The sequence below is a fragment of the Aegilops tauschii genome, chromosome 5 (genome assembly GCF_002575655.3).
Source record: "Aegilops tauschii subsp. strangulata cultivar AL8/78 chromosome 5, Aet v6.0, whole genome shotgun sequence".
Taxonomy (NCBI): Eukaryota; Viridiplantae; Streptophyta; class Magnoliopsida; order Poales; family Poaceae; genus Aegilops; species Aegilops tauschii.
This window is the reverse complement of record NC_053039.3, coordinates 156,589,304-156,613,760: the sequence shown is the minus strand read 5'-3', so window position 1 is coordinate 156,613,760 and position 24,457 is coordinate 156,589,304.

Here is a 24,457-nt window from a genome sequence, read left to right as displayed (position 1 = left end):
GATTACGTTACTAAGTGGGTAGAAACTATTCCAACTAGTAGTGCTGATCATAACACCTCTATTAAGATGCTTAAAGAAGTTATTTTTCTGAGGTTTGGAGTCCCTAGATATTTAATGACTGATGGTGGTTCGCATTTTATTCATGCTACTTTTCGTAAAATGCTTGCTAAGTATGATGTTAATCATAGGATTGCATCTCCATATCACCCACAGTCTAGTGGTCAAGTAGAATTGAGTAATAGAGAGCTCAGATTAATTTTGCAAAAGACTGTTAATAGATCTAGAAAGAATTGGTCCAAGAAACTTGATGATGCATTATGGGCCCATAGAATTGCATATAAAAATCCTATGGGTATGTCTCCGTATAAAATGGTTTATGGAAAAGCATGTCACTTACCTCTCAAACTAGAACATAAGGCATATTGGGAAAGAGCTCAATTATGATTTCAAACTTGCCGGTGAGAAGAGGCTATTTGACATTAGCTCACTTGATGAATGGAGAACCCAGGCCTATGAGAATTCCAAACTGTTTAAAGAAAAGGTTAAAACATGGCATGACAAAACGATACAAAAGCGTGAGTTTAATGCAGGTGATTATGTATTGCTATTCAACTCTCGTTTAAGATTTTTTGCACGAAAACTTCTCTCTAAATGGGAAGGTCCTTACGTTATCGAGGAGGTCTATCGCTCCGGTGCCATAAAAATCAACAACTCCGAAGGCACAAATCCGAAGGTGGTGAACGGTCAAAGAATCAAACATTATATCTCAGGTAATCCTATAAATGTTGAAACCAATGTTATTGAAACCGTAACCCCGGAGGAATACATAAGGGACACTTTCCAGAATGCTTCAGACTCCGAAAAGGAATAGGTATGTGGTACGGTAAGTAAACCGACTCCAAAACAGTTCTAATGGCAATTTTTCTCCGTTTTGGAATATTTAAGAAAATAGGAAAATAAGAAGTAGTCCGGGAAGGACACGAGGCATCCACGAGGGTGGAGGGCGCGCCCAACCCCCCTGGGCGCGCCCCTGCCTCGTGGGCACCTCGTGTGCCCTCCGAACTCCATTTTCTTGCATGATACTTCTTTTGGTCAGTAAATTTTCATTATATAATCTCCCGAAGGTTTTGACCACTGTACCACGCAAATATCCTCTGTTTTCATTTTGACTTGTTTTCTGCCAGAGTTGTCAAGGCCAGACATCATGTTGTCCCCCTCCTCCAACAATGGTGACAACGATGCTTGGCTAATGAAGATAGAGCTGAAGAGACAAGAACCCAGGGAGATCAACAAGGATGATGCGATCAAGAAGGCCATGGAGGACCAAGTTCCGGCAGCAGAAGATGAAGACATCCTCCAACCTCATCACAATCTTGTTACCCCAACGGAGATTGAAGCTTTCAAGATGATTGAGTTAGCTCGCATACAAAATAAGTATCTCACACGTGAAAATATTTTGTTGAAGGAGCATATCACCGCACTCAAGAGCATTATTCGCAAATGGGAGGATCTCCTACGTTCAATGTGAGACTATCCATCATCACCACCATCTCCTTCACCAGCAAAAGAGATATAATCACATGGGTATGGGCACTCCCCTTGGCAACTACCGAGCTTGGGGGAGGTACCCCGGTATCGTATCACCATCATACTCCTATCTTTACCATCTTTCTTAGTTTGATCCTTTTGGTAATATCTTGATCTAGTAGAATAAAGTTTTAGTATGATTTAGTTTTGAGTTTTGCTTTATGATCCTTCTATGTAATCGAGTCCGTGAGCTATATATAATAAAGATTAGTGTTGAGTCAAGGGCTTGATTATTTTGGTATGATCTTGAGAGAAAATAGAAATAATAAAAAGAAGTAAAGAGATCATATTGGTCTTATGGAGAGTAATGACTTCACATATAAAGAGTATGATGAATAAAAGTTGTTGAGAGTTGACAAACATAGTTTTGGTCATCGTTGCAATTAATAGGAAGTAATAAAGAAAGAGATGTTTTCACATATAAATATACTATCTTGGATATCTTTTATGATTGTGAGCACTCATTAAAATATGACATGCTAAAGAGTTGATGTTGGACAAGGAAGACAACGTAATGGGTTATGTTTTCTTATATCCGAAATAAAGTATATTGTCATGGATCATCCAACATGTTGAGCTTGCCTTTCCCCCTCATGCTAGCCAAATTCTTTGCACCAAGTAGAGATACTACTTGTGCTTCCCAATATCCTTAAACCCAGTTTTTCCATGAGAGTCCACCATACCTACATATGGATTGAGTAAGATCCTTCAAGTAAGTTGTCATCGTTTCATGCAATAAAAATTGCTCTCTAAATATGTATGATTTATTAGTGTGGAGAAAATAAACTTTATACGATCTTGTGATATGGAAGCAATAAAAGCGACGAACTGCATAATAAAGGTCCATAACACAAGTGGCAATATAAAGTGACGTTCTTTTGCATTAAGATTTCGTGCATCCAACCAAAAAAGCACATGACAACCTCTGCTTCCCTATTAGAAGGGCCTATCTTTTACTTTTGTCTTATTCCTTATGCAAGAGTCATTGTGATCTTCACCTTTCCTTTTTACATTTTATCCTTTGGCAAGCACCTTGTGTTGGAAAGATCCTGGTATATATATCCAATTGGATGTAAGTTAGCATGAGCTATTATTATTGACATTACCCTTGAGGTAAAAGGTTGTGAGGCAATACTATAAGCCCCTATCTTTCTCTGTGTCCGATTAAAACTCCAAACCCATAAGTATTGCGTGAGTGTTAGCAATTGTGAAAGACTAAATGATAGTTGAGTATGTGGACTTGCTGAAAAGCTCTTATATTCACTCTTTCTGATGTTATGATAAATTGCAATTGCTTCAATGACTGAGATTATAGTTTGTTAGTTCTCAATGAAGTTTCTGATTCATACTTTACATTGTGAATGGATTATTACTTGAGCATAAGAAATCATATGACAATATATATATATATATGTTGTTGTTATAAGAATGATCATGATGCCCTTATGTCCGTACTTTATTTTATCGACACCTCTATCTCTAAACATTTGGACATATTTATCGTTATGGGCTTCCGCTTGAGGACAAGCGAGGTCTAAGCTTGGGGGAGTTGATACGTCCATTTTGCATCATGCTTTTATATCGATATTTATTGCTTTATGGGCTGTTATTACACGTTATGTCACAATACTTATGCCTATTCTCTCTTATTTTACAAGGTTTACATGAAGAGGGAGAATGCCAGAAGCTGGAATTCTGGGCTGGAAAAGGAGCAAATATTAGAGAACTATTCTGCACAGCTCCAAAAGTCCTGAAACTTCACGGAAGTTATTTTTGGAATTAATAAATAATACTGGCAAAAGAATCCACCAGAGGGGGCCCACACCCTGGCCACAAGGGTGGGGGCGCGCCCTACCCCCTGGGCGCGCCCCCTGCCTCGTGGGCCCCCTGGCAGGCCTCCGATGCCCATCTTCTGCTATATGAAGTCTTTTAACCTGGAAAAAATCATAAGCAAGCTTTCGGGAAGAAACTCCGCCGCCACGAGGCGGAACCTTGGCGGAACCAATCTAGGGCTTCGGCAGAGCTGTTCTGTCGGGAAAACTTCCCTCCGGGAGGGGGAAATTATCGCCATCGTCATCACCAATGATCCTCTCATCGGGAGGGGGTCAATCTCCATCAACATCTTCACCAGCACCATCTCCTCTCAAACCCTAGTTCATATCTTGTATCCAATCTTTGTCCCAAAGCCTCAGATTGGTACCTGTGGGTTGCTAGTAGTGTTGATTACTCCTTGTAGTTGATGCTAGTTGGTTTATTTGGTGGAAGATCATATGTTCAAATCCTTTATGCATATTAATACCCCTCTGATTATGAACACGAATATGATTTGTGAGTAGTTGCGTTTGTTCCTGAGGACATGGGAGAAGTCTTGCTATAATTAGTCATGTGAATTTGGTATTCGTTCGATATTTTGATGAGATGTATGTTGTCTCTCCTCTAGTGGTGTTATGTGAACGTCGACTACATGACACTTCACCATTAGTTGGGCCTAGAGGAAGGCATTGGGAAGTAATAAGTAGATGATGGGTTGCTAGAGTGACAGAAGCTTAAACCCTAGTTTATGAGTTGCTTCGTAAGGGGCTGATTTGGATCCATATGTTTCATGATATGGTTAGGTTTACCTTAATACTTCTTTTGTAGTTGCGGATGCTTGCAATAGGGGTTAATTATAGGTGGGATGCTTGTCCAAGAAAGGACAGCACCCAAGCACCGGTCCACCCACATACCAAATTATCAATGTAACGAACGCGGATCATATGAGCGTGATGAAAACTAGCTTGACGATAATTCCCATGTGTCCTCGGGAGCATTTTTCTCTATATAAGAGTTTGTCCAGGCTTGTCATTTGCTACAAAAAGGATTGGGCCATCTTGCTGCACCTTGTTTACTTTCATTACTTGTTACCCGTTACAAATTACCTTATCACAAAACTATCTGTTACCGATAATTTCAGTGCTTGCAGAGAATACCTTACTGAAAACCGCTTGTCATTTCCTTCTGCTCCTCGTTGGGTTCGACACTCTTACTTATCGAAAGGACTACGATAGATCCCCTATACTTGTGGGTCATCAGCTTTTCGCCCTTCTGACGCTTGGTGATTGGCTGCCCTTCAGGTTGTTGATCTTCGACTTTCGCCACCTGCCGGCTGGTGGAAGCCGGCTGAGGGGCTTTACGCTTGTTGTCATTTGGTTGCTGGCGCCGACTGTTGTCTCCAGCAGGCGTTGGAGGAGCCGGAGGGAGCACCTTTCCCGAAGCGTCCACTCGAAGCTCTGACGCCATGGAGGAGTCAGCGGTGGCGTACTTGTCTGCTATGATCAGCAGTTCGTCGAGTGTGGCCTGCTTGTCGCAGAGGAGTTGATGCTTGAGTAAGGTGCCCTATCGGCACCCAGTAGTGAAGTACTCAATAGCTTGGACCTCATGCACCCCTTCACAGGAGTTGCGCAGCTCGGCCCACCGTGCAGGTTGTCGTGGGTGGACTTGTTGGAGCGTGAACCCTTTGGGGAAGGGCTCGTCGCGGATGCGGGGGCCGAAATAAGGCAGGCCCAGCGCGTCTTCCTCTTCTAGCGCCAGGGATCAATTGAGATGGTCGATCCGGTGGAGGGCATTGTTCTCTCCAATTCCTTCTCGGCGGCCCAGCCGGTTGCCGAGAGTTGGGTGGTCAACAGGCGGCGGGGAAGCATGCCTCTTCCTTCGAGATGGGGGAGGAGGCGGACAGTTATCCCGCCGTCTCACCGCACGAGGGCGACCGTCTTGGTCGCGCTCGATGGTGACGCGTGTCCGGCTGCGGCTCGCAGCCGGCTCCTTGTCACGTTCGTCACGGACACCACTAGTCGGTGTCCGGGAGGTCGCGCCATGTTCTCGGCGAGGGGCGGATTCTCAACCCGCCGCTCGGTGTCTTCGGCGCGGCAACCGGCATTTTGCTGTGCGGCAGCCGCGTCAATGATCTGCTGGACGCGCTCGGTCATGTAGCGATGCTCGTCGCTCTCGAGGTGGTCCAGCTCGTCTGCTGCCGCCTGGGCAACTCGTATGTTTTCCTTGGGCGTGGCATAGATAGGGCAGTCTGCCCCGAACATGCTGGCAACGGCCGCGCCATGCTGCCAGACCGTCCCAATGTGGTTGGGCCCACCAAGGGCCGGTGTGCCGCCAACAGCGCGGTCCATCTCACGCTGGTAGGCCTCCGAGAGGCGTCTCATGCTGGCCAACTTCTTCGCGCTCTCTACGAGTGAGACACGGTGAGCTTCCAGCATCTCAGCGTTAGCCTATTCTGCAATGGGTGCAGACAGGTCTCGTAGCGCCGCTTCGAGCGGGTCTTGGGCGCCACCAGAGGCTCCGTCGTGGCTGATGACGAGCACCTCCGTGACGGTGCTGCTGCTGCTGTCAGCGCGAGGGAGAGGGTCGTTGATGACCACCACATTGGTGGGGAACGCGTCGAGGGATGCCGTGTCGGAGTTGACAAGCATCGTGTCGGTGGAGCCGATCGACTCCAAGTCGAAGGCCGGCTCGTTGGCGATGTGGAGCTGGTCGAGGAGGTTGACGAGGCGGCTCTCGGGGCCATCTGTGCCTGCGTTGGATGCAGGCTCGTCGGAGAGGCGGATCTCGCCAACAAGGTCGGCAAGGCAGCTCACCGCGCAGGCGACCTCCGCACCATGCAGCGCGTCGGTGCAAACGCCGTCTGGCGTGCCAGGCTGACTGCACTCGCCAGGAAGGAAGAGGGTTCCCGTCCAGAACAGATCTCCGGATGATGGTGCACCTAGCCCCACGGTGGGCGCCAAATGTCGGGGTTTTGGTGCGACATATGCCAACGGATGGCTTATCATGGTGGGGGATAGTAAGACGTCGCCGGTGCCAGGAAGCAGGATAAGGCGTAGACAGGTACGCCGGCGAACTTTACCGAGGTTCGGGGCTCTCCTAGGAGATAACACCCCTAGTCCTGCTCTGCGGGGTCTCCGCATGATCACTATCTCAACAGGTAGCTACAAGTTGCTCCTTGAGTTGTTTGCTAGAGGAAGAAGAAGGGCAGGGCTAGCTCTCTCCTCCCTCTATGTGTGTGTGTGTTTTGGCTAAAGATCTGAACCCTTTGCATGGGTGCCGTGGGGGGCTTATAAAGGCCTACCCCCCAGGGGTACAATGGTAAACCGGCCGGATGTAGGCCCATGACATCAGTGTCCCTTGTGGCTGGCTTCTCCGCTGGCTGCTGGGGCCCGCCGACTAGTGGGCCCCGCCGGCTATCTTGTACTTGGCCAACAGGTCGTGCCCGCTGCTCGCGGGTCCTGCCGGCTGCTAAGCACTGTAGTCGTGCTCCTAATGACGCTTGCTTTGTCGGGGAAGGCATGGCTACAGTTCCGCCGCCTAGCGGGCGTTCACTGTAGCCATTCCCCATCTCTTCTGGTTAATGGTGCACAACTCCCAGGAAGGGGGAGGGCCGCCTGCTGGAAGCCGACCTCCTCGTAAGCCGACTGTCCGAGCTTGCCACCTTCTGGCTTCTCACGGGCAGGTAGGGCCCGCCGCCCGCGGGCCGTACCGACAGCCCATCGTGGGAGCATGGTCCCCTCTGGCTTGGGTGATGTCACGGGCAGAAGGGCAACAGTGCCGCGTCGTGCGGGAGATCTCCGGCTGGTACGGCATACTGTGGCCATGACCCGCCCTGGATTCGACGGTGGCAGGCTTCTCTGTGGCCACGCCCCGTCTCATCGTATTTATGGGGGCTCAGACTTCGAGGGTGCTTGGGGCCGTCTGCTAGGAGCCGGCCTCTCTGGAGGCCGCCTACTAGGAGGCAGCCCAATTCGTGGTCGTCTTCTAGGGTCCGCCACCTTCTGGCAGCTGACCGCTTGGACCAGCCGGCCACAAGAAGGCGGCGATCAACCTTCAATGCTCGAGGGGCGCAGTCGGCCCCGATGTCTTGAAATGCCATGGGGGGGGGGGCAGGTGAGGCTACCCATCTGGCGTAGATCTCCTCGACAACGGCGCCAGAAATTTTTCCTGCTACTTCTTGAGCTTGTGTTGGTTTTTACCTTGAAGAGGAAAGGGTGATGTAGCAAAGTAGAGATAAGTATTTCCCTCAGTTAGAGAACCAAGGTATCTATCCAGTAGGAGACAACGCACAAATTACCAATACCTGCACAAACAATCAAACAACTTGCACCCAATGCGATAAAGGGGTTCTCAATCCCTTCACTGTTACTTGCAAAAGTGAGAAATGATAGAGATAGATGAAACTAAAAAAACGACAAAGAAAATATTTTTTGGGTTTTTTGGTTTATAGATCGGAAAGTAAAAGATTCCAAAATTGTAGATCGGAAACTTATATGATGGAAAATATACTCGCGGCCCATAGGTTTCACTAGAGGCTTCTCTCATGATAGCAAATAATATGGTGGGTGATCAAATTACTGTCGAGTAATTGATAGAACATCGCAAAGTTATGACGATATCTAAGGCAATGATTATGAAGTATAGGCATCACGTCCGTGTCAAGTAGACCAAAACAATTCTGCATCTACTACTATTACTCCACACATTGACCGACTCCTGCCTACAACTAGAGTATTATGTTCATGAAGAACAGAGTAACACATTAAGTGAGATGACATGATGTAGAGGAATAAACTCAAGCAATATGATGTAAACGCCATCTTTTTATCCTCGATGGCAACAATACAATACGTGCCTTGCTGGCCCTACTGTAACTGGGAAAGGACACCACAATATCGAACCCAAAGCTAAGCACTTCTCCCATTGCAAGAAAAACCAATCTAGATGGCCAAACCAAACCGATAGTTCGAAGAGAATTACAAAGATACCAAATCATACATAAAAGAATTCAGAGAAGATTGAAATAATATACATAGATAAGCTGATCATAAATCCACAATTCATCGGGTCTCGACAAACACACTGCAAAAGAAGATTACATCGGATAGATCTCCAGGAACATCGAGGAGAACATGGTATTGAGAATCAACGAGAGAGAAGAAGCCATCTAGCTACTAGCTATGGACCCATAGGTCTGTGGTAAACTACTCACGCTTCATCGGAAGGGCAATAGATTTGATGTAGAAGCCCTCCATGATCGAATCCCCCTCCGTCAGGATGCCGGAAAAGGCCCCTAGATGGGATCTCATGGGAACAGAAGGTTGCGGCGGTGGAATAGTGTTTTATGGGTACTTCTGGTGGTTTGGGAATATATGTGAATATTTAGGAGGAAGATCTAGGTCAGGGGTCACCGAGGGGGGCGCACCCTACCCCCATGGGCGCGCCCTACACACTTGTGGCCGCCTCGTGGCTCTTCTGACTTGCACTCCAAGTCTCCTAGGTGTCTTCTGGTCCAAGAAAAATCATTGCAAAGGTTTTATTCCGTTTGGTATTCCTTTTCTACGAAACTCAAAAACAAGGAAAAAACTGAAACTGGCACTGGGCTCTAGGTTAATAGGTTAGTCCCAAAAATAATATAAAATAGCATATTAATACATATAAAACATCCAAAACAGATAATATAATAGCATGGAACAATAAAAAAATTATAGTTATGTTGAAGATGTATCAGCTGTTACTACTGTTCTCATATCAACTCTAACAATAACATGCGTGGTCATAAAAATCTTGGAAATGAGAGTAACGTGTAGCAATCATGAGGTTATACTCATAATATCTATTCTAACAATCATTAGATGCCAATTGTTCTCATATCAACTCTACCAATAACATGTGTGGTCATAAAAATCTAGGAAATGAGAGGAACATATAGCAATGATGTGGTTATAGACATACTATATATTCTAATTTCTAACAATCAACAAGCAGTTTTATTCATAAGGTTAATATGAGATGAGATAGAACAATTACATGACGATAGATTCCACCAGTATATGCAGCCAATCAATGCGTCGACCGCGTAAACGATGCCATCGTGCACTATAGCATCAGACAGAAATGGAGGGTCAATAGGTTTGATGATGAGCCATAACCATGTATGGAGACCGGATTCCAGATAGACTAGTCCCATGTCGAACAAGGCAATAAGCTTGTAATCCATGGAGTCTTCTGATGGTGTGGGCACTTCACAAATTACAACCTTCAGCGAACGGAGGTCATGCCAAAAGCTTGATGCGTTTGGTGCGTAGTAGGTAGGAGTGTCCGGTGGGCCACGACGCTCGATGCCGGCGGTACCCAAGGATGGAAGGGTGATCTCTTGCTGGGTGTAGATATCGACGAGATGCCACGGACTACCAGATTGGTGGATGAGGACGATCCAGTTGGCCTTCATGCCTGCCCAGTAGTGGCGGCGCATGAAGGACATGTGGGAGGGTAGTGGTAGCATGTCGAGGGGCACGACGACAACCTCATTAGGATCGTCAAGTCAGTGTCTGGGCAACCTGCGAGGACTAGGCATCAGCAAGTAGGGTGTCTTCAAAAGGGTCGGCCAGTTCCATATGAGTACAAGGTACATAGACACCGAGTATGTGGCTAGACGCACGGTGCTGAGCAGGTCCATACGATTACATATCTGCTCCAAGAGAAAATCGGGGAGGGAATTACAATTGCGGCTCTGCGTGTCAGTCAGTTCTGCCATAGGGTTTTTTAGGGTGCTGAGTGATTGGGGTTTTCGGTGCCTGCGAGCGAGTAGGGAAGTGGATTCGGGCGGGTGAGCGAAGAAGATGGCGTGTGTGGACGAGTAGTGAGCGGGGGGGGGGGGGATGTGGTACGCGCGAGCTACCGAGGAAGATGGTGTGGGCGGGCGAGTAGTGAGAGGGGGGCAATGGTGTGCGGCCGACGATGGGTAAGAGAGGAGGGAGAAGAGGGAAAGACGGGCAAGAAATTACATTAAATCTCAATTCTACTAGTACTACTACGAGGATATACCGTCCTTCAGAGTGTAAATAGTTAAGCCGGTGACATATGGGTCTATCTCATGACGGTGTTCTGGGACCGGGGGTGCCCAGACTTGCCTGCCTGTGGCCCGTGGCATGGCTCCGCCAACGGCCTGGTACGGCCCAGCTTCGGTAGCCGCAGGTCAAGACCCTCGTGAGGGGCCGGGCCTCACGAAGCGGACAACACCAAGACCTCCCTGGGGGCAGTCTCACTGGGCTGGCTCCCGAGGAGCGGAGATATCTATGCAAGGGACACTTCGCGAGGTTCACATGACGTGAGCCGTGACGACCAAGGCCAGGCGGGCGCCAGCGGGCGCAGTGTACCAGTTTCCTCTTTGGTTCTAAAGAATCAAGCGCAGGCGAGGAGTCCCGAGGCATCAGGCAAAGGTTTCCATATCGGTGCAACAAGATCAAGACCAGCAGGACGGCAGGACGGAGGTCATCGCGGAGCCCACAGCAGCATCACCACCAGAGCCTTTGGCAGGCGGAGACAACCTTTTGTCAGGATAGCTTGTACTAGTTGTCCGCCTTCAAACTTGGCCGTTGTGGGATCCCTTCCTGCCTAACATTTGGGAAGAGGACCAGTGCCTCTATAAATAGGACTTGCCACCACCATAGGAAGGGACGGATCATTCGGATCTTCCTCACACACCAGCACATCGAGCCCAAGAACACCTCTCCTCCGGAGGCTGTTCACCCACTGTATTAGTTCATCCTCAGCCCCTCGAGGCAATCCACCACCACACTAGAATAGGGTATTACACTGCGCGATGGCCTGAACCAGTATAAACCTCTCAGTCTCTTGTTTTGGGTTCGTCGAGCTAGGCTGTGGGATCGTTGAGCGAGTGGGCTAGGGAGAGATAGTTCTTCGTGCGCACCCCAAAGTTCGAACCTCACAAGGGTTTTCCGGAACCCATGATCCGACATTTGGCAGGCCAGGTAGGGGTGCGCCGAGGCTTCCTCTGTCGATCCACACTCCACCGCCCCACCAGTTCCATGGCAGATGCTCGTCGAGCCCACGCTGAGCGTCGGGCCGCTCTCAATGCTTGCGTCGCCCAGATGGCACCCGTCGAGGGGCCTCTCCATCGCTCTCCATCACCCGCCGCCAATGCTACCATTGGCCCAGCAGGAAACGAGCAGCAAGCTTCATCGCTTCACCCCTCTGCGCGGCGGGACGGACGCACTGCCACCCCGTCGCTGACTCCGGCCTGTTCGTCGTCCCATGCTCGTTGCGCGCCCACGGACGCGCATGCCGCGCTGGCGTGCGACGTCCTGCGCTACCGCCCAGTCGATGACCTCTACGAGGACTTGCTGGACCGCATCGCCGAGCTCGTCAGCGCCGCTGAGGGTTCTCCTACACCATCCCTCCCGCTGCCTCGTCCACCTGCTGCTGCGAGCGACGTAGCCCATGGAGCGCCTCCACCACCTCCGCATCAAGACGCCGCCCTCGCACCAAGACACGCGGCCTCGTGGCGTGACCCACCATGCAGGGCGCCCGCGCGTGAAGAAGGAAGGTGCCAAGAAATTCCGCGACCACTAGAAGATGCTCCTGCACTCCCAGCACCATGTTGTCAAGACCGTGCACCGCCCGCGGTGGCGGCGCGTGGGTACCAAGACCAGGCTCCACCTCCACAACGGGCTCCCGTGACTACAGTAGGCTGTCGTGCCTTCACTCCCAAGCTGCGCAGTGTCGTCTGGCCCGGGAAGTTCAAGCCCGACTTGCCTCCATGTTACGACGGCACCCCCGACCCCGCTGAGTTCCTGCAGCTCTACGAACTGAGCATCGAGGCAGCCAACGACGATGAGAAAGTCATGGCGAACTGGTTCCCCATGGGCCTCAAAGATGGCGCAGGCTTGTGGCTCCTGAACTTGCCTGCGGGATCGATCTCCTCCTGGGGCGAAATGCGCGAGCGTTTTGTCACCAACTTCTAGGGCACTCGCGACTGCCCGCCGACCACGGGTGACCTGTGGCGCATCAAGCAGGAGCCGGGGGAAACCCCGCAGAAGTACATCCAGTGCTTCAATAGCGTTCGCCTCAAGATCCCCAAGGTAACGAACGAGGCCATCATCTTAGCGTTTTTTGATGGCGTCCGTGACGTCAAGATAAAGGAGGAGCTTGCCATCCACGAGGACCTATGCACGGCTCTGGAAATGTTCAACATGGCGACCAAGTGCGCGAGAGCTAAGGAAGGGCGCCTCTCCCTCCTCGAGCTTCCAGCTGCTGACCCAGAAGACAAGAAGGCCAAGACCAAAGATGTGAAGCGCAAGGGAGCAGCCGTACTCGCGGCTGAGCCAGAGATGAAGCGCGGCTACGACCTCCTGGAGTCGTCCAAGGGCAGTGATAACCCACAAGTATAGGGGATCGCAACAGTTTTCGAGGGTAGAGTATTCAACCCAAATTTATTGATTCGACACAAGGGGAGCCAAAGAATATTCTCAAGTATTAGCAGTTGAGTTGTCAATTCAACCACACCTGGATAACTTAGTATCTGCAGCAAAGTATTTAGTAGCAAAGTAATATGATAGTAGTGGTAACGGTAGCAAAAGTAATATTTTTGGTGTTCTGTAGTGATTGTAACAGTAGCAACGGAAAAGTAAATAAGCAAAGAACAATATGTGAAAAGCTCGTAGGCATTGGATCGGTGATGGAGAATTATGCCGGATGTGGTTCATCATGTAACAATCATAACATAGGGTGACACAGAACTAGCTCCAATTCATCAGTGTAATGTAGGCATGTATTCCGAATATAGTCATACGTGCTTATGGAAAAGAACTTGCATGACATCTTTTGTCCTACCCTCCTGTGGCAGTGGGGTCCTAATGGAAACTAAGGGATATTAAGGCCTCCTTTTAATAGAGTACCGGAACAAAGCATTAGCACATAGTGAATACATGAACTCCTCAAACTATGGTCATCACTGGGAGTGATCCAGATTATTGTCACTTCGGGGTTGCCGGATCATAACACATAGTAGGTGACTATAGACTTGCAAGATAGGATCAAGAACTCACATATATTCATGAAAACATAATAGGTTCAGATCTGAAATCATGGCACTCGGGCCCTAGTGACAAGCATTAAGCATAGCAAAGTCATAGCAACATCAATCTCAGAACATAGTGGATACTAGGGATCAAACCCTAACAAAACTAACTCGATTACATGATAGATCTCATCCAACCCATCGCCGTTCAGCAAGCCTACGATGGAATTACTCACGCATGGCAGTGAGCATCATGAAATTGGTGATGGAGGATGGTTGATGATGACGATGGCGACGAATCCGCCTCTCCGGAGCCCCGAACGGACTCCAGACCAGCCCTCCCGAGAGGTTTTAGGGCTTGGCGGCAGCTCCATATCGTAAAACGCAATGAATCCTTCTCTCTGATTTTTTTCTCCCCGAAAGTGAATATATGGAGTTGGAGGTGAAGTCGGTGGAGCGTCAGGGGGCCCACGAGGTAGGGGGCGCACCCTAGGGGGGCAGGCGCGCCCCCCACCCTCGTGGGCAGGGTGTGGGCCCCCTGACGTGGATTTTTCTTCCTGTATTTTTCTTATTTTCCAAATAGATGTTCCGTGGAGTTTCAGGTCATTCCGAGAACTTTTGTTTCTGCACATAAATAAACCATGGAAAGTCTGCTGAAAACAGTGTCAATCCAGGTTAGTTCCATTCAAATCATGCAAGTTAGAGTCCAAAACAAGGGCAAAAGTGTTTGGAAAAGTAGATACGACGGAGACGTATCAACTCCCCCAAGCTTAAACCTTTGCTTGTCCTCAAGCAATTCAGTTGATAAACTGAAAGTGATAAAGAAAAACTTTTACAACTCTGTTTGCTCTTGTTGTTGTAAATATGTAAAGCCAGCATTCAAGTTTTTAGCAAAGATTATGACTAACCACATTCACAATAACTCTTAGGTCTCATGTTTACTCATATCAATGGCATAATCAACTAGCGAGCCATAATAATAAATCTCGGATGCCAACACTTCCTCAAAACAATCATAATATGATATAACAAGATGGTATCTCGCTAGCCCTTTCTGAGACCGCAAAACATAAATGCAGAGCACCTTTAAAGATCAAGGACTGACTAGACATTGTAATTCATGGTAAAAGAGATCCAATCATAGTCATACCCAATATAAATTAATAGTAATGAATGCAAATGACAGCTGCGCTCTCCAGCTAGTGCTTTTTAATAAGAGGGTGATGACTCAACATAAAAGTAAATAGATAGGCCCTTCACAGAGGGAAGCAGGGATTTGTAGAGGTGCCAGAGCTCGGTTTTAAAATAGAGATAAATAATATTTTGAGCGGCATACTTTCATTGTCAACATAACAACCAAGAGATGGCGATATATTCCATGCTACACACATTATAGGCGGTTCCCAAACAAAATGGTAAAGTTTATACTCCCCCTCCACCAACAAGCATCAATCCATGGCTTGCTCGAAACAACGAGTGCCTCCAACAAGCAACAGTCCCAGGGGGAGTTTTGTTTGCAATTATTTTGATTTAGTTTGCATAAAGCATGGGACTGGGCATCCCGGTGACCAGCCATTTTCTCGTGAGTGAGGAGCGGAGTCCACTCCTCTTGAGAATAACCCGCCTAGCATGGAAGATAAGGGCAGCCCTAGTTGATACATGAGCTATTCGAGCATACAAAACAGAATGTTTATTTGAAGGTTTAGAGTTTGGCACATACAAATTTACTTGGAACGGCAGGTAGATACCGCATATAGGAAGGTATAGTGGACTCATATGGAATAACTTTGGGGTTTAGAGGATTGGATGCACAAGCAGTATTCCCGCTTAGTACAAGTGAAGGCTAGCAAAAGACTGGGAAGCGACCAACTAGAGAGCGACAACAGTCATGAACATGCATTAAAATTAATAAACATTGAGTGCAAGCATGAGTAGGATATAATCCACCATGAACCTGAATATCGTGAAGGCTATGTTGATTTTGTTTCAACTACATGTGTGAACATGTGCCAAGTCAAGTCACTTAAATCATTCAAAGGAGGATACCACCACACTATACCACATCACAACCATTTTAATAGCATGTTGGCACGCAAGGTAAACCATTATAACTCATAGCTAATCAAGCATGGCACGAGCAACTATGATCTCTAATTGTCATTGCAAACATGTTTATTCATAATAGGATGAATCAGGAACGATGAACTCATCATATTTACAAAAACAAGAGAGGTCGAGTTCATACCAGCTTCTCTCATCTCAATCAGTCCAGCATATATCGTCATAATTGCCTTTCACTTGCACGACCGAACGATGTGAAAATAATAAGAGTGCACATGCATTGGACTAAGCTGGAATCTGCGAGCATTCAATAAACAGGAGAAGACAAGGCAATATGGGCTCTTGGTTAAATCAACAATAATGCATATAAGAGCCACTTCAACAATTTAATCATGGTCTTCTCCTAACGATCCCCAAAGAAAAAAAAGAAAAAAAAAACTATTTACACGGGAAAGCTCCCAACAAGCAAAAGAAGAACGGGAAATCTTTTTGGGTTTTCTTTTTGATTATTACTACTACAGCAAGAAAAGTAAACTAACTAAAAGCTACACTAATTTTTTTGTTTTTCTTAAAGTTTATTAAACACAGAAGAAGAAAGGAGGAAAAAAAACTAGCATGGATATTACTGTGAAAGAGTATGAGCACCGACATCTAGCAATGAGTGTGTGTAAACATAAATGTAATGTCAGTGAGAAATACGTACTCCCCCAAGCTTAGGCTTTTGGCCTAAGTTGGTTTATTGCCAAGGATGGCCTGGCGGATATCCATAGCTGTAGCCAGGGTCGTACTGAGCTGCGGCAGTTATTGCCTCCTAAGCTGCAGCGTGACGGCGAGCTGCCTCCGCCCTCCTCTCGTACTCATATGCCTCCTCTCTGGTAATAACATATCTTCCTTTTGCCTGATAATCAAAGAAGGCAGGAGCAGGGAGAGTAATACGGACAGCACGACGTTTGTCAAAGATTAAGCGATACCGGAGAGGTGATTCATTCCTCTCGATAAACTGGTGGTGGACCATAGCATTATAGTGTAAATAAGTAGGAGGCAACTCAATATCATCCTCACGAATGTCCACACCAAGAAAATCAGCTATGCGGGTTGCATAAATTCCTCCAAAGAAATCTCCATTAAATCTATTATGGTGCAACCTACGTGCAACAATGGCTCCCAAGTTATAAGTTTTGTCTCCTAATACAGCACTCCTAAGAATACTGAGATCAGGGACACACATGTGACATGCTTCATCTTTACCATTTATGCACCTACCTATGAAGAGAGCGAAATAATGTATAGCAGGAAAATGAATGCTCCCTATGGTAGCTTGTGCTATGTCTCTAGATTCCCCCACAGTTATACTAGCAAGAAAATTTCTAAATTCAGATTTGCGAGGTTCACTAGCACTACCCCATTGTGGAAGTTTGCAAGCAGCGGTAAAATCCTCTAAGTCCATAGTATAAGATTTTTCATAGAGATCAAACAGGACAGTTGGAGAATTACGTGAAGATGAAAATTCAAACCTCCTAAAAAATGAACTAGTGAGATGGTGGTATTGGCGGCACTTCTCTGCCTCGAAGCTCACAAGATCAGCATTACGCAAATATGCATTAAATTCTTCCTTAATTCCCGCTCGATCCATAAAGTTTTCTGAAGGCCATTCACAAGGCCGCACTGGAGCGTCCCTTGGTGGCTCATCGTCAGCATCACGCATTGCAAGCCTGGGTCCTTGCTTCCTCGAAGAACCACGTTGGAACATTTTCCTAAGCATATTTCTTCCTCTGAAAAATTTCTGAAATTTTTAGTAACTTCAAATAAAATTAAACCAAACTCCACAAAATTGATAGAAACTACTCCTACAAATGCCTAAAGATTATATCATGCATTAGAACTACTTAGAACCACATAAATTTGACATGCAAGCTCAAGAACATGGTCACCTAGGCAACACAAATTTGCAATGAATAGAGCACTAGAACAAAAACTAATTGGACTAATGGAAGAGTCACATACCAAGGAACAATCTCCCCAAGCAGTTTTGTGAGGGGTGCTTTGAGCAAGGAGATCGAAAATCGCAGGAAAATGAGCTAGAACTTGTGCTTGAGCTGGATATTGGTGTTTGCGGGAGGAAGAAGGAGTGTGTGGGTGCAGGAATAAGTGGAGGGGAGCCATCGTGGGCCCACGAGGTAGGGAGGCGCGCCCAGGGGGGTAGGGCGCGCCCTCCACCCTCATGGCCAGGTGCTTGCCCCTCCTGCAGTGTTCTCAGTGCCAGATATTCTCAAATATTCCAAAAAAAATCATATTCCATTTTCAGGGCATTTGGAGAACTTTTATTTTTGGGGTATTTTTATATTGCACAGATAAATCAGGAAACAGACAGAAAATACTATTTTTACTTTATTTCAACTAAATAACAGAAAGTAGAAAGAGGGTACAGAAGGTTGTGCCTTCTAGTTTCATCCATCTCATGCTCATCAAAAGGAATCCACTAACAAGGTTGATCAAGTCTTGTTAACAAACTCATTCCGAATAACATGAAACCGGAGAAATTTCGAATAACACTATGTTACCTCAACGGGGATATGCACATCCCCAACAATAAGAATATCATATTTCTTTTTGACAGTAGGAAGAGGAAATTCAAAACCTCCAAATATAATCGATGGAATTTTTCCAATAGAATTGATACTATGAACTTGAGGTCGTTTCCTCGGAAAGTGTACCGTATGCTCGTTACCATTAACATGAAAAGTGACATTGCCTTTGTTGCAATCAATAACAGCCCCTGCAGTATTCAAAAAGGGTCTTCCAAGAATAATAGACATACTATCGTCCTCGGGAATATCAAGAATAACATAGTCCGTTAAAATAGTAACGTTTGCAACTACAACAGGCACATCCTCACAAATACCGACAGGTATAGCAGTTGATTTATCAGCCATTTGCAAAGATATTTCAGTAGGTGTCAACTTATTCAAATCAAGTCTACAATATAAAGAGAGAGGCATAACACTAACACCGGCTCCAAGATCACATAAAGCAGTTTTAACATAGTTTCTTTTAATGGAGCATGGTATACTGGGTACTCCTGGATCTCCTAGTTTCTTAGGTATTCCACCCTTAAAAGTATAATTAGCAAGCATGGTGGAAATCTCAGCTTCAGGTATCTTTCTCTTATTTGTAACAATATCTTTCATATACTTAGCATAAGGATTCATTTTGAGCATATCAGTTAATCGCATACGCAAAAAGATAGGTCTACTCATTTCAGCAAAGCGCTCAAAATCCTCATCATCCTTTTTCTTGGATGATTTGGGAGGAAAAGGCATGGGTTTCTGAACCCATGGTTCCCTTTCTTTACCATGTTTCCTAGCAACAAAGTCTCTCTTATCATAACGTTGATTCTTTGATTGTGGGTTATCAAGATCAACAACAGGTTCCATTTCTTCATCATTATCATTACTAGGTTGCGCATCATCATGAACATCATCATTAGCATTTTCATTAGTTTCATGTTCATTACCAGATTGTGTTTCAGCATCAGAAATAGAAATATCATTTGGATTCTCAGGTGGTTCAGCAATAGGTTCACTAGAAGCATGCAAAGTCCTATCATTTTTCTTTTTCTTCTTTTTAGAAGGACTAGGTGCATCAATATTATTTCTCTAAGAATCCTGCTCAATTCACTTAGGATGACCTTCAGGATACAAAGGTTCCTGAGTCATTCTACCAGTTCTAGTAGCCACTCTAACAGCATAATCATTTTTCTTACTATTCATTTCATTGAGCAAATCATTTTGAGCCTTAAGTACTTGTTCTACTTGAGTGGTAACCATAGAAGCATGTTTAGTAATGAGTTTAAGTTCACCTTTAACTCTAGACATATAATCACCCAAGTGTTCAAGCGTATCGGAATTATATTTCAATTGTCTACCAAAATAAGCATTGAAGTTTTCTTGTTTGACAATAAAATTATCAAACTCTTCTAAGCATTGTCTAGCAGACTTATAGTAAGGAATATCACCTTCATCAAATCTATAGAGAGAATTTACCTTTACTACCTGTGTCGGGTTATCAAGACCATGAGGCTCTTCAATAGGTAAAGGATTAAGATCATATGCTCCTTCAACAGGCGGTAAATTAAGACCATGTATTTCTTCAATAGGAGGTAAATTCTTAACATCTTCAGCTTTAATACCCTTTTCTTTCATAGATTTCTTTGCCTCTTGGATATCTTCAGGACTGAGAAATAGAACACCTCTCTTCTTCGGAGTTGGTTTAGGAATAGGCTCAGGAATTGGCTCAGGAGCTGGCTCAGGAAGTGTCCAATTATTTTCATTTGTCAACATGTTATTCAATAGAATTTCAGCTTCATCCGGTGTTCTTTCCCTGAAAACAGAACCAACACAACTATCCAGGTAATCTCTGGAAGCATCGGTTAGTCCATTATAAAAGATATCAAGTATTTCATTTGTCTTAAGAGGATGATCAGGCAAAGCATTAAGTAACTTGAGAAGCCTCCCCCAAGCTTGTGGGAGACTCTCTTCTTCAATTTGCACAAAATTGTATATTTCCCTCAAAGCAGCTTGTTTCTTATGAGCAGGGAAATATTTAGCAGAGAAGTAATAAATCATATCCTGGGGACTACGCACACAACCAGGATCAAGAGAATTAAACCATATCTTAGCATCACCCTTTAATGAGAACGGAAATATGTTAAGGATATAAAGGTACCGAGTTCTCTCATCATTAGTGAACAGGGTGGCTATATCATTCAATTTAGTAAGATGTGCCACAACAGTTTCAGATTCATAGCCATGAAAAGGATCAGATTCAACCAAAGCAATTATATCAGGATCAACAGAGAATTCATAATCCTTATCAGTAACACAGATAGGTGAAGTAGCAAAAGCAGGGTTAGGTTTCATTCTATCATTAAGAGATTGCTGCTTCCATTTAGCTAATAACCTCTTGAGTTCATATCTATCTTTGCAAGCTAAAATAGCTAAAGTAGCTTCTTTATCAAAAACATAACCCTCAGGAATAACAGGCAAGTCTTCATCATCACTTTCATCAATATAATCAGTTTCAATAATTTCTTTCTCTCTAACCCTAGCAATTTGTTCATCAAGAAATTCACCAAGTGGCACAGTAGTATCAAGCATAGAAGTAGTCTCATCATAAGTATCATGCATAGTAGAAGTGGCATCATCAATAACATGCGACATATCAGAACGAATAGCAGAAGCAGGTTTAGGTGTCGCAAGCTTACTCAAAACAGAAGGTGAATCAAGTGCAGAGCTAGATGGAAGTTCCTTACCTCCCCTCGTCGTTGAGGGATAAATTGTTGTCTTAGCGTCTTTCAAGTTCTTCATAGTGACCAGCAGATATAAATCCCAAGTGACTCAAAGAATAGAGCTATGCTCCCCGGCAACGGTGGCAGAAAATAGTCTTGATAACCCACAAGTATAGGGGATCGCAACAGTTTTCGAGGGTAGAGTATTCAACCCAAATTTATTGATTCGACACAAGGGGAGCCAAAGAATATTCTCAAGTATTAGCAGTTGAGTTGTCAATTCAACCACACCTGGATAACTTAGTATCTGCAGCAAAGTATTTACTAGCAAAGTAATATGATAGTAGTGGTAACGGTAGCAAAAGTAATATTTTTGGTGTTTTGTAGTGATTGTAACAGTAGCAACGGAAAAGTAAATAGGCGAAGAACAATATGTGAAAAGCTCGTAGGCATTGGATCGGTGATGGAGAATTATGCCGGATGCGGTTCATCATGTAACAATCATAACATAGTGTGACACCGAACTAGCTCCAATTCATCAATGTAATGTAGGCATGTATTCCGAATATAGTCATACGTGCTTATGGAAAAGAACTTGCATGACATCTTTTGTCCTACCCTCCCGTGGCAGCGGGGTCCTAATGGAAACTAAGGGATATTAAGGCCTCCTTTTAATAGAGTACCGGAACAAAGCATTAGCACATAATGAATAAATGAACTCCTCAAACTATGGTCATCACCGGGAGTGATCCCGATTATTGTCACTTCGGGGTTGCCGGATCATAACACATAGTAGGTGACTATAGACTTGCATGATAGGATCAAGAACTCACATATATTCATGAAAACATAATAGGTTCAGATGTGAAATCATGGCACTCGGGCCCTAGTGACAAGCATTAAGCATAGCAAAGTCATAGCAACATCAATCTCAGAACATAGTGGATACTAGGGATCAAACCCTAACAAAACTAACTCGATTACATGATAGATCTCATCCAACCCATCACCGTCCAGCAAGCCTACGATGGAATTACTCACACACGGCGGTGAGCATCATGAAATTGGTGATGGAGGATGGTTGATGATGACGATGGCGATGAATCCCCCTCTCCGGAGCCCCAAACAGACTCCAGATCAGCCCTCCTGAGAGGTTTTAGGGCTTGGCGGCGGCTCCGTATCGTAAAACGTGATGAATCCTTCTCCCTGATTTTTTCCTCCCCGAAAGTGAATATATGGAGTTGGAGTTGAGGTCGGTGGAGCGTCAGGGGGGGCACGCCCTAGGGGGGCAGACGCGCCCCCCACCCTTGTGGGCAGGGTGTGGGCCCCCTGACGTGGATTTTTCTTCTGGTATTTTTCTTATTTTCCAAATAGATGTTCCGTGGAGAGTCAGGTCATTCCGAGACCTTTTGTTTCTGCACATAATTAACACCATGGAAAGTCTGCTGAAAACAGCGTCAGTCCGGGTTAGTTCCATTCAAATCATGCAAGTTAGAGTCCAAAACAAGGGCAAAAGTGTTTGGAAAAGTAGATACGACGGAGACGTATCAGGCAGCCGTCCGTTCGGCGCCTTCCACAACGTACACATCCACAACACCAACGACTATCAGGAGCTCAGGGCCATCCGTGATGGGCGCTTCCGTTGACGCCCCGTGCGCAACGACTGGGGTTACGGCCGAGGAGGTGGACGAATTGGAGGACGCTGAGACAACCGCGGCCCCCGCCAGGAGTGGCGTGACCGGCCCCGTGAGGACCACTAGAAGGACCAGCCTCGCGAGGGTGTCTGGATAGACCAATCTCGTGAGGACCATCCTCAAGGCAAGCCTGGCCTCCCTCCGCTACCACCACCACTGAGGAGGATCGACGAACATCACCAGGACGAGGGGGCTGGGGGCTTCCAGAAGCCGCGCGCCATCGCCTGCATCTTGGGTGGCGCTCAGGACCCAGCCTCTCAGTGCATCTTCAAGCTATTTGCTCGCGAGGTCAACGCGGCCCTCCTCAGACTCGAGGCCACGCGCCCGCTCAGGTGGTCCAAGTGCACCATTACCTTCAGCTCATCCGACCAGCTCAAGTGCGCGGCAACTGCCGGCGCCCTCCCGATGCTCTGCTCACCCATCATCAGCAACGTCCAAGTCACCAAGACCCTCATTGACGGTGGCGCAAGGTGCAATGTCCTATCCGTTGAGACGTTGACCGCCTGCAAGTGCCGTATGATCAGCTACAACCTACAAAGCCCTTCTCGGGAGTAACCGACGGCTCCACTACCCCGATTGGGCAGATCTACCTCCCTGTCACCTTTGGCAAATGCGACAACTACAGCACCGACCTCATCGACTTCGACGTCGCCCACATCCGCCTACCGTACAATGCCATCCTTGGGTATCCAACCCTGGCCAAGTTTATGGCAGTGACTCATCACGGTTACAACGTCCTCATGATGCCAGGGAGCTGCTCCGTCATCATAGTCGCCTGCGATGAAAAGGACGCGGTGTGCTCCCTCGTGCGTGCTTACTAGGCTGAAGCGGCCGAAGACCCAGATAACGAAGGCACTGTCTAACCTCCTGAGGTCGTCCCCAAGAAGAAGAAGAAGTAGCTGCTCCACCAAGGGCCTCAGGAGAGCGGCGTCTCCAGCGGCACCACCTCAGGACCTGCGCCGGCAGATGGGGCGCCTCCCTCTCTCGCATAGGAAGGCGCGCCCGACGCCCTCCTCAGGCTGGGCTTGGGGGCTCTCTTCTGGAGAGCCTCACACCTAGTCAACGTCACGAGGGAGGCGCTCGGGCACCATGTGGAGGCATGCTTCACCGCATGGTTCCCTCAAGAGGGCACAAGGCGTGGAGTGCCTGGTGCTTAGGAGTTCATCACCAAGGCGACCAAGGAGCTTCAAGAGGCAAGAGCCATGCGTGGTGACCGCCGCCCACCACCTGGCGCCGCTCCTCGTCCTGGCGAGGACAACAAGCTGCGCGTCTGCATCGACATTCCAAGACTCGACAGGGCGGCATCTCAGGCGCGTTTCTGGCCATCGTGCGTTGGTCGGTGCGAAGGTCCACCTCGCAGCTATGTTCGCATGCCATTCGGCTTGCCGAACGCAGCTGTCACCTTCCAGCACCACTTGCGGAGCATTCTGGCGGCTCAGGACGCCAGGCATCACGCTGTCCTGGCAGAGATGGCGATGGTTCTTCATGGGCCGCCCGGGCCCTCGAACCCTCGCGAGGCTCAGGACCCAGGTGACTCATGAGGAGCAACTCCTTCAGCACGCGTCTCCAGCCACTTCAACACCTCTCCAGCAACGGTACCAGGTGACTCTTTCCGGTTCATTCAGTTGGGGGCGCCCCTCGGGCAGCACTATCCCCAAGTCGCACGGGCATGTCCCTGCGACGTGTATCCTTTTGCATCTTTAGCTTACTTTGTTGGGGGCGCCCCTCGGGCTGCATCACCCTCAGGCCGCATGGGTCAGTCCCTGTGGCATGTATCGTTCTTGCATCTATTTGAACTAGCTTGCCTCCTCCTATGGGTCGCCTTATGATTATCACTTGCATGTTCGGCACTTCGATGCCATGAACGTCGTTTGCCCTTGCAAACCCACCTGCGACCACCTCATGATTAAGGACCGATACACCGTCTGTGCTCAGGTGAGTCCCAGCTGTGTCGCTAAACCCAAGAGGCTGAGC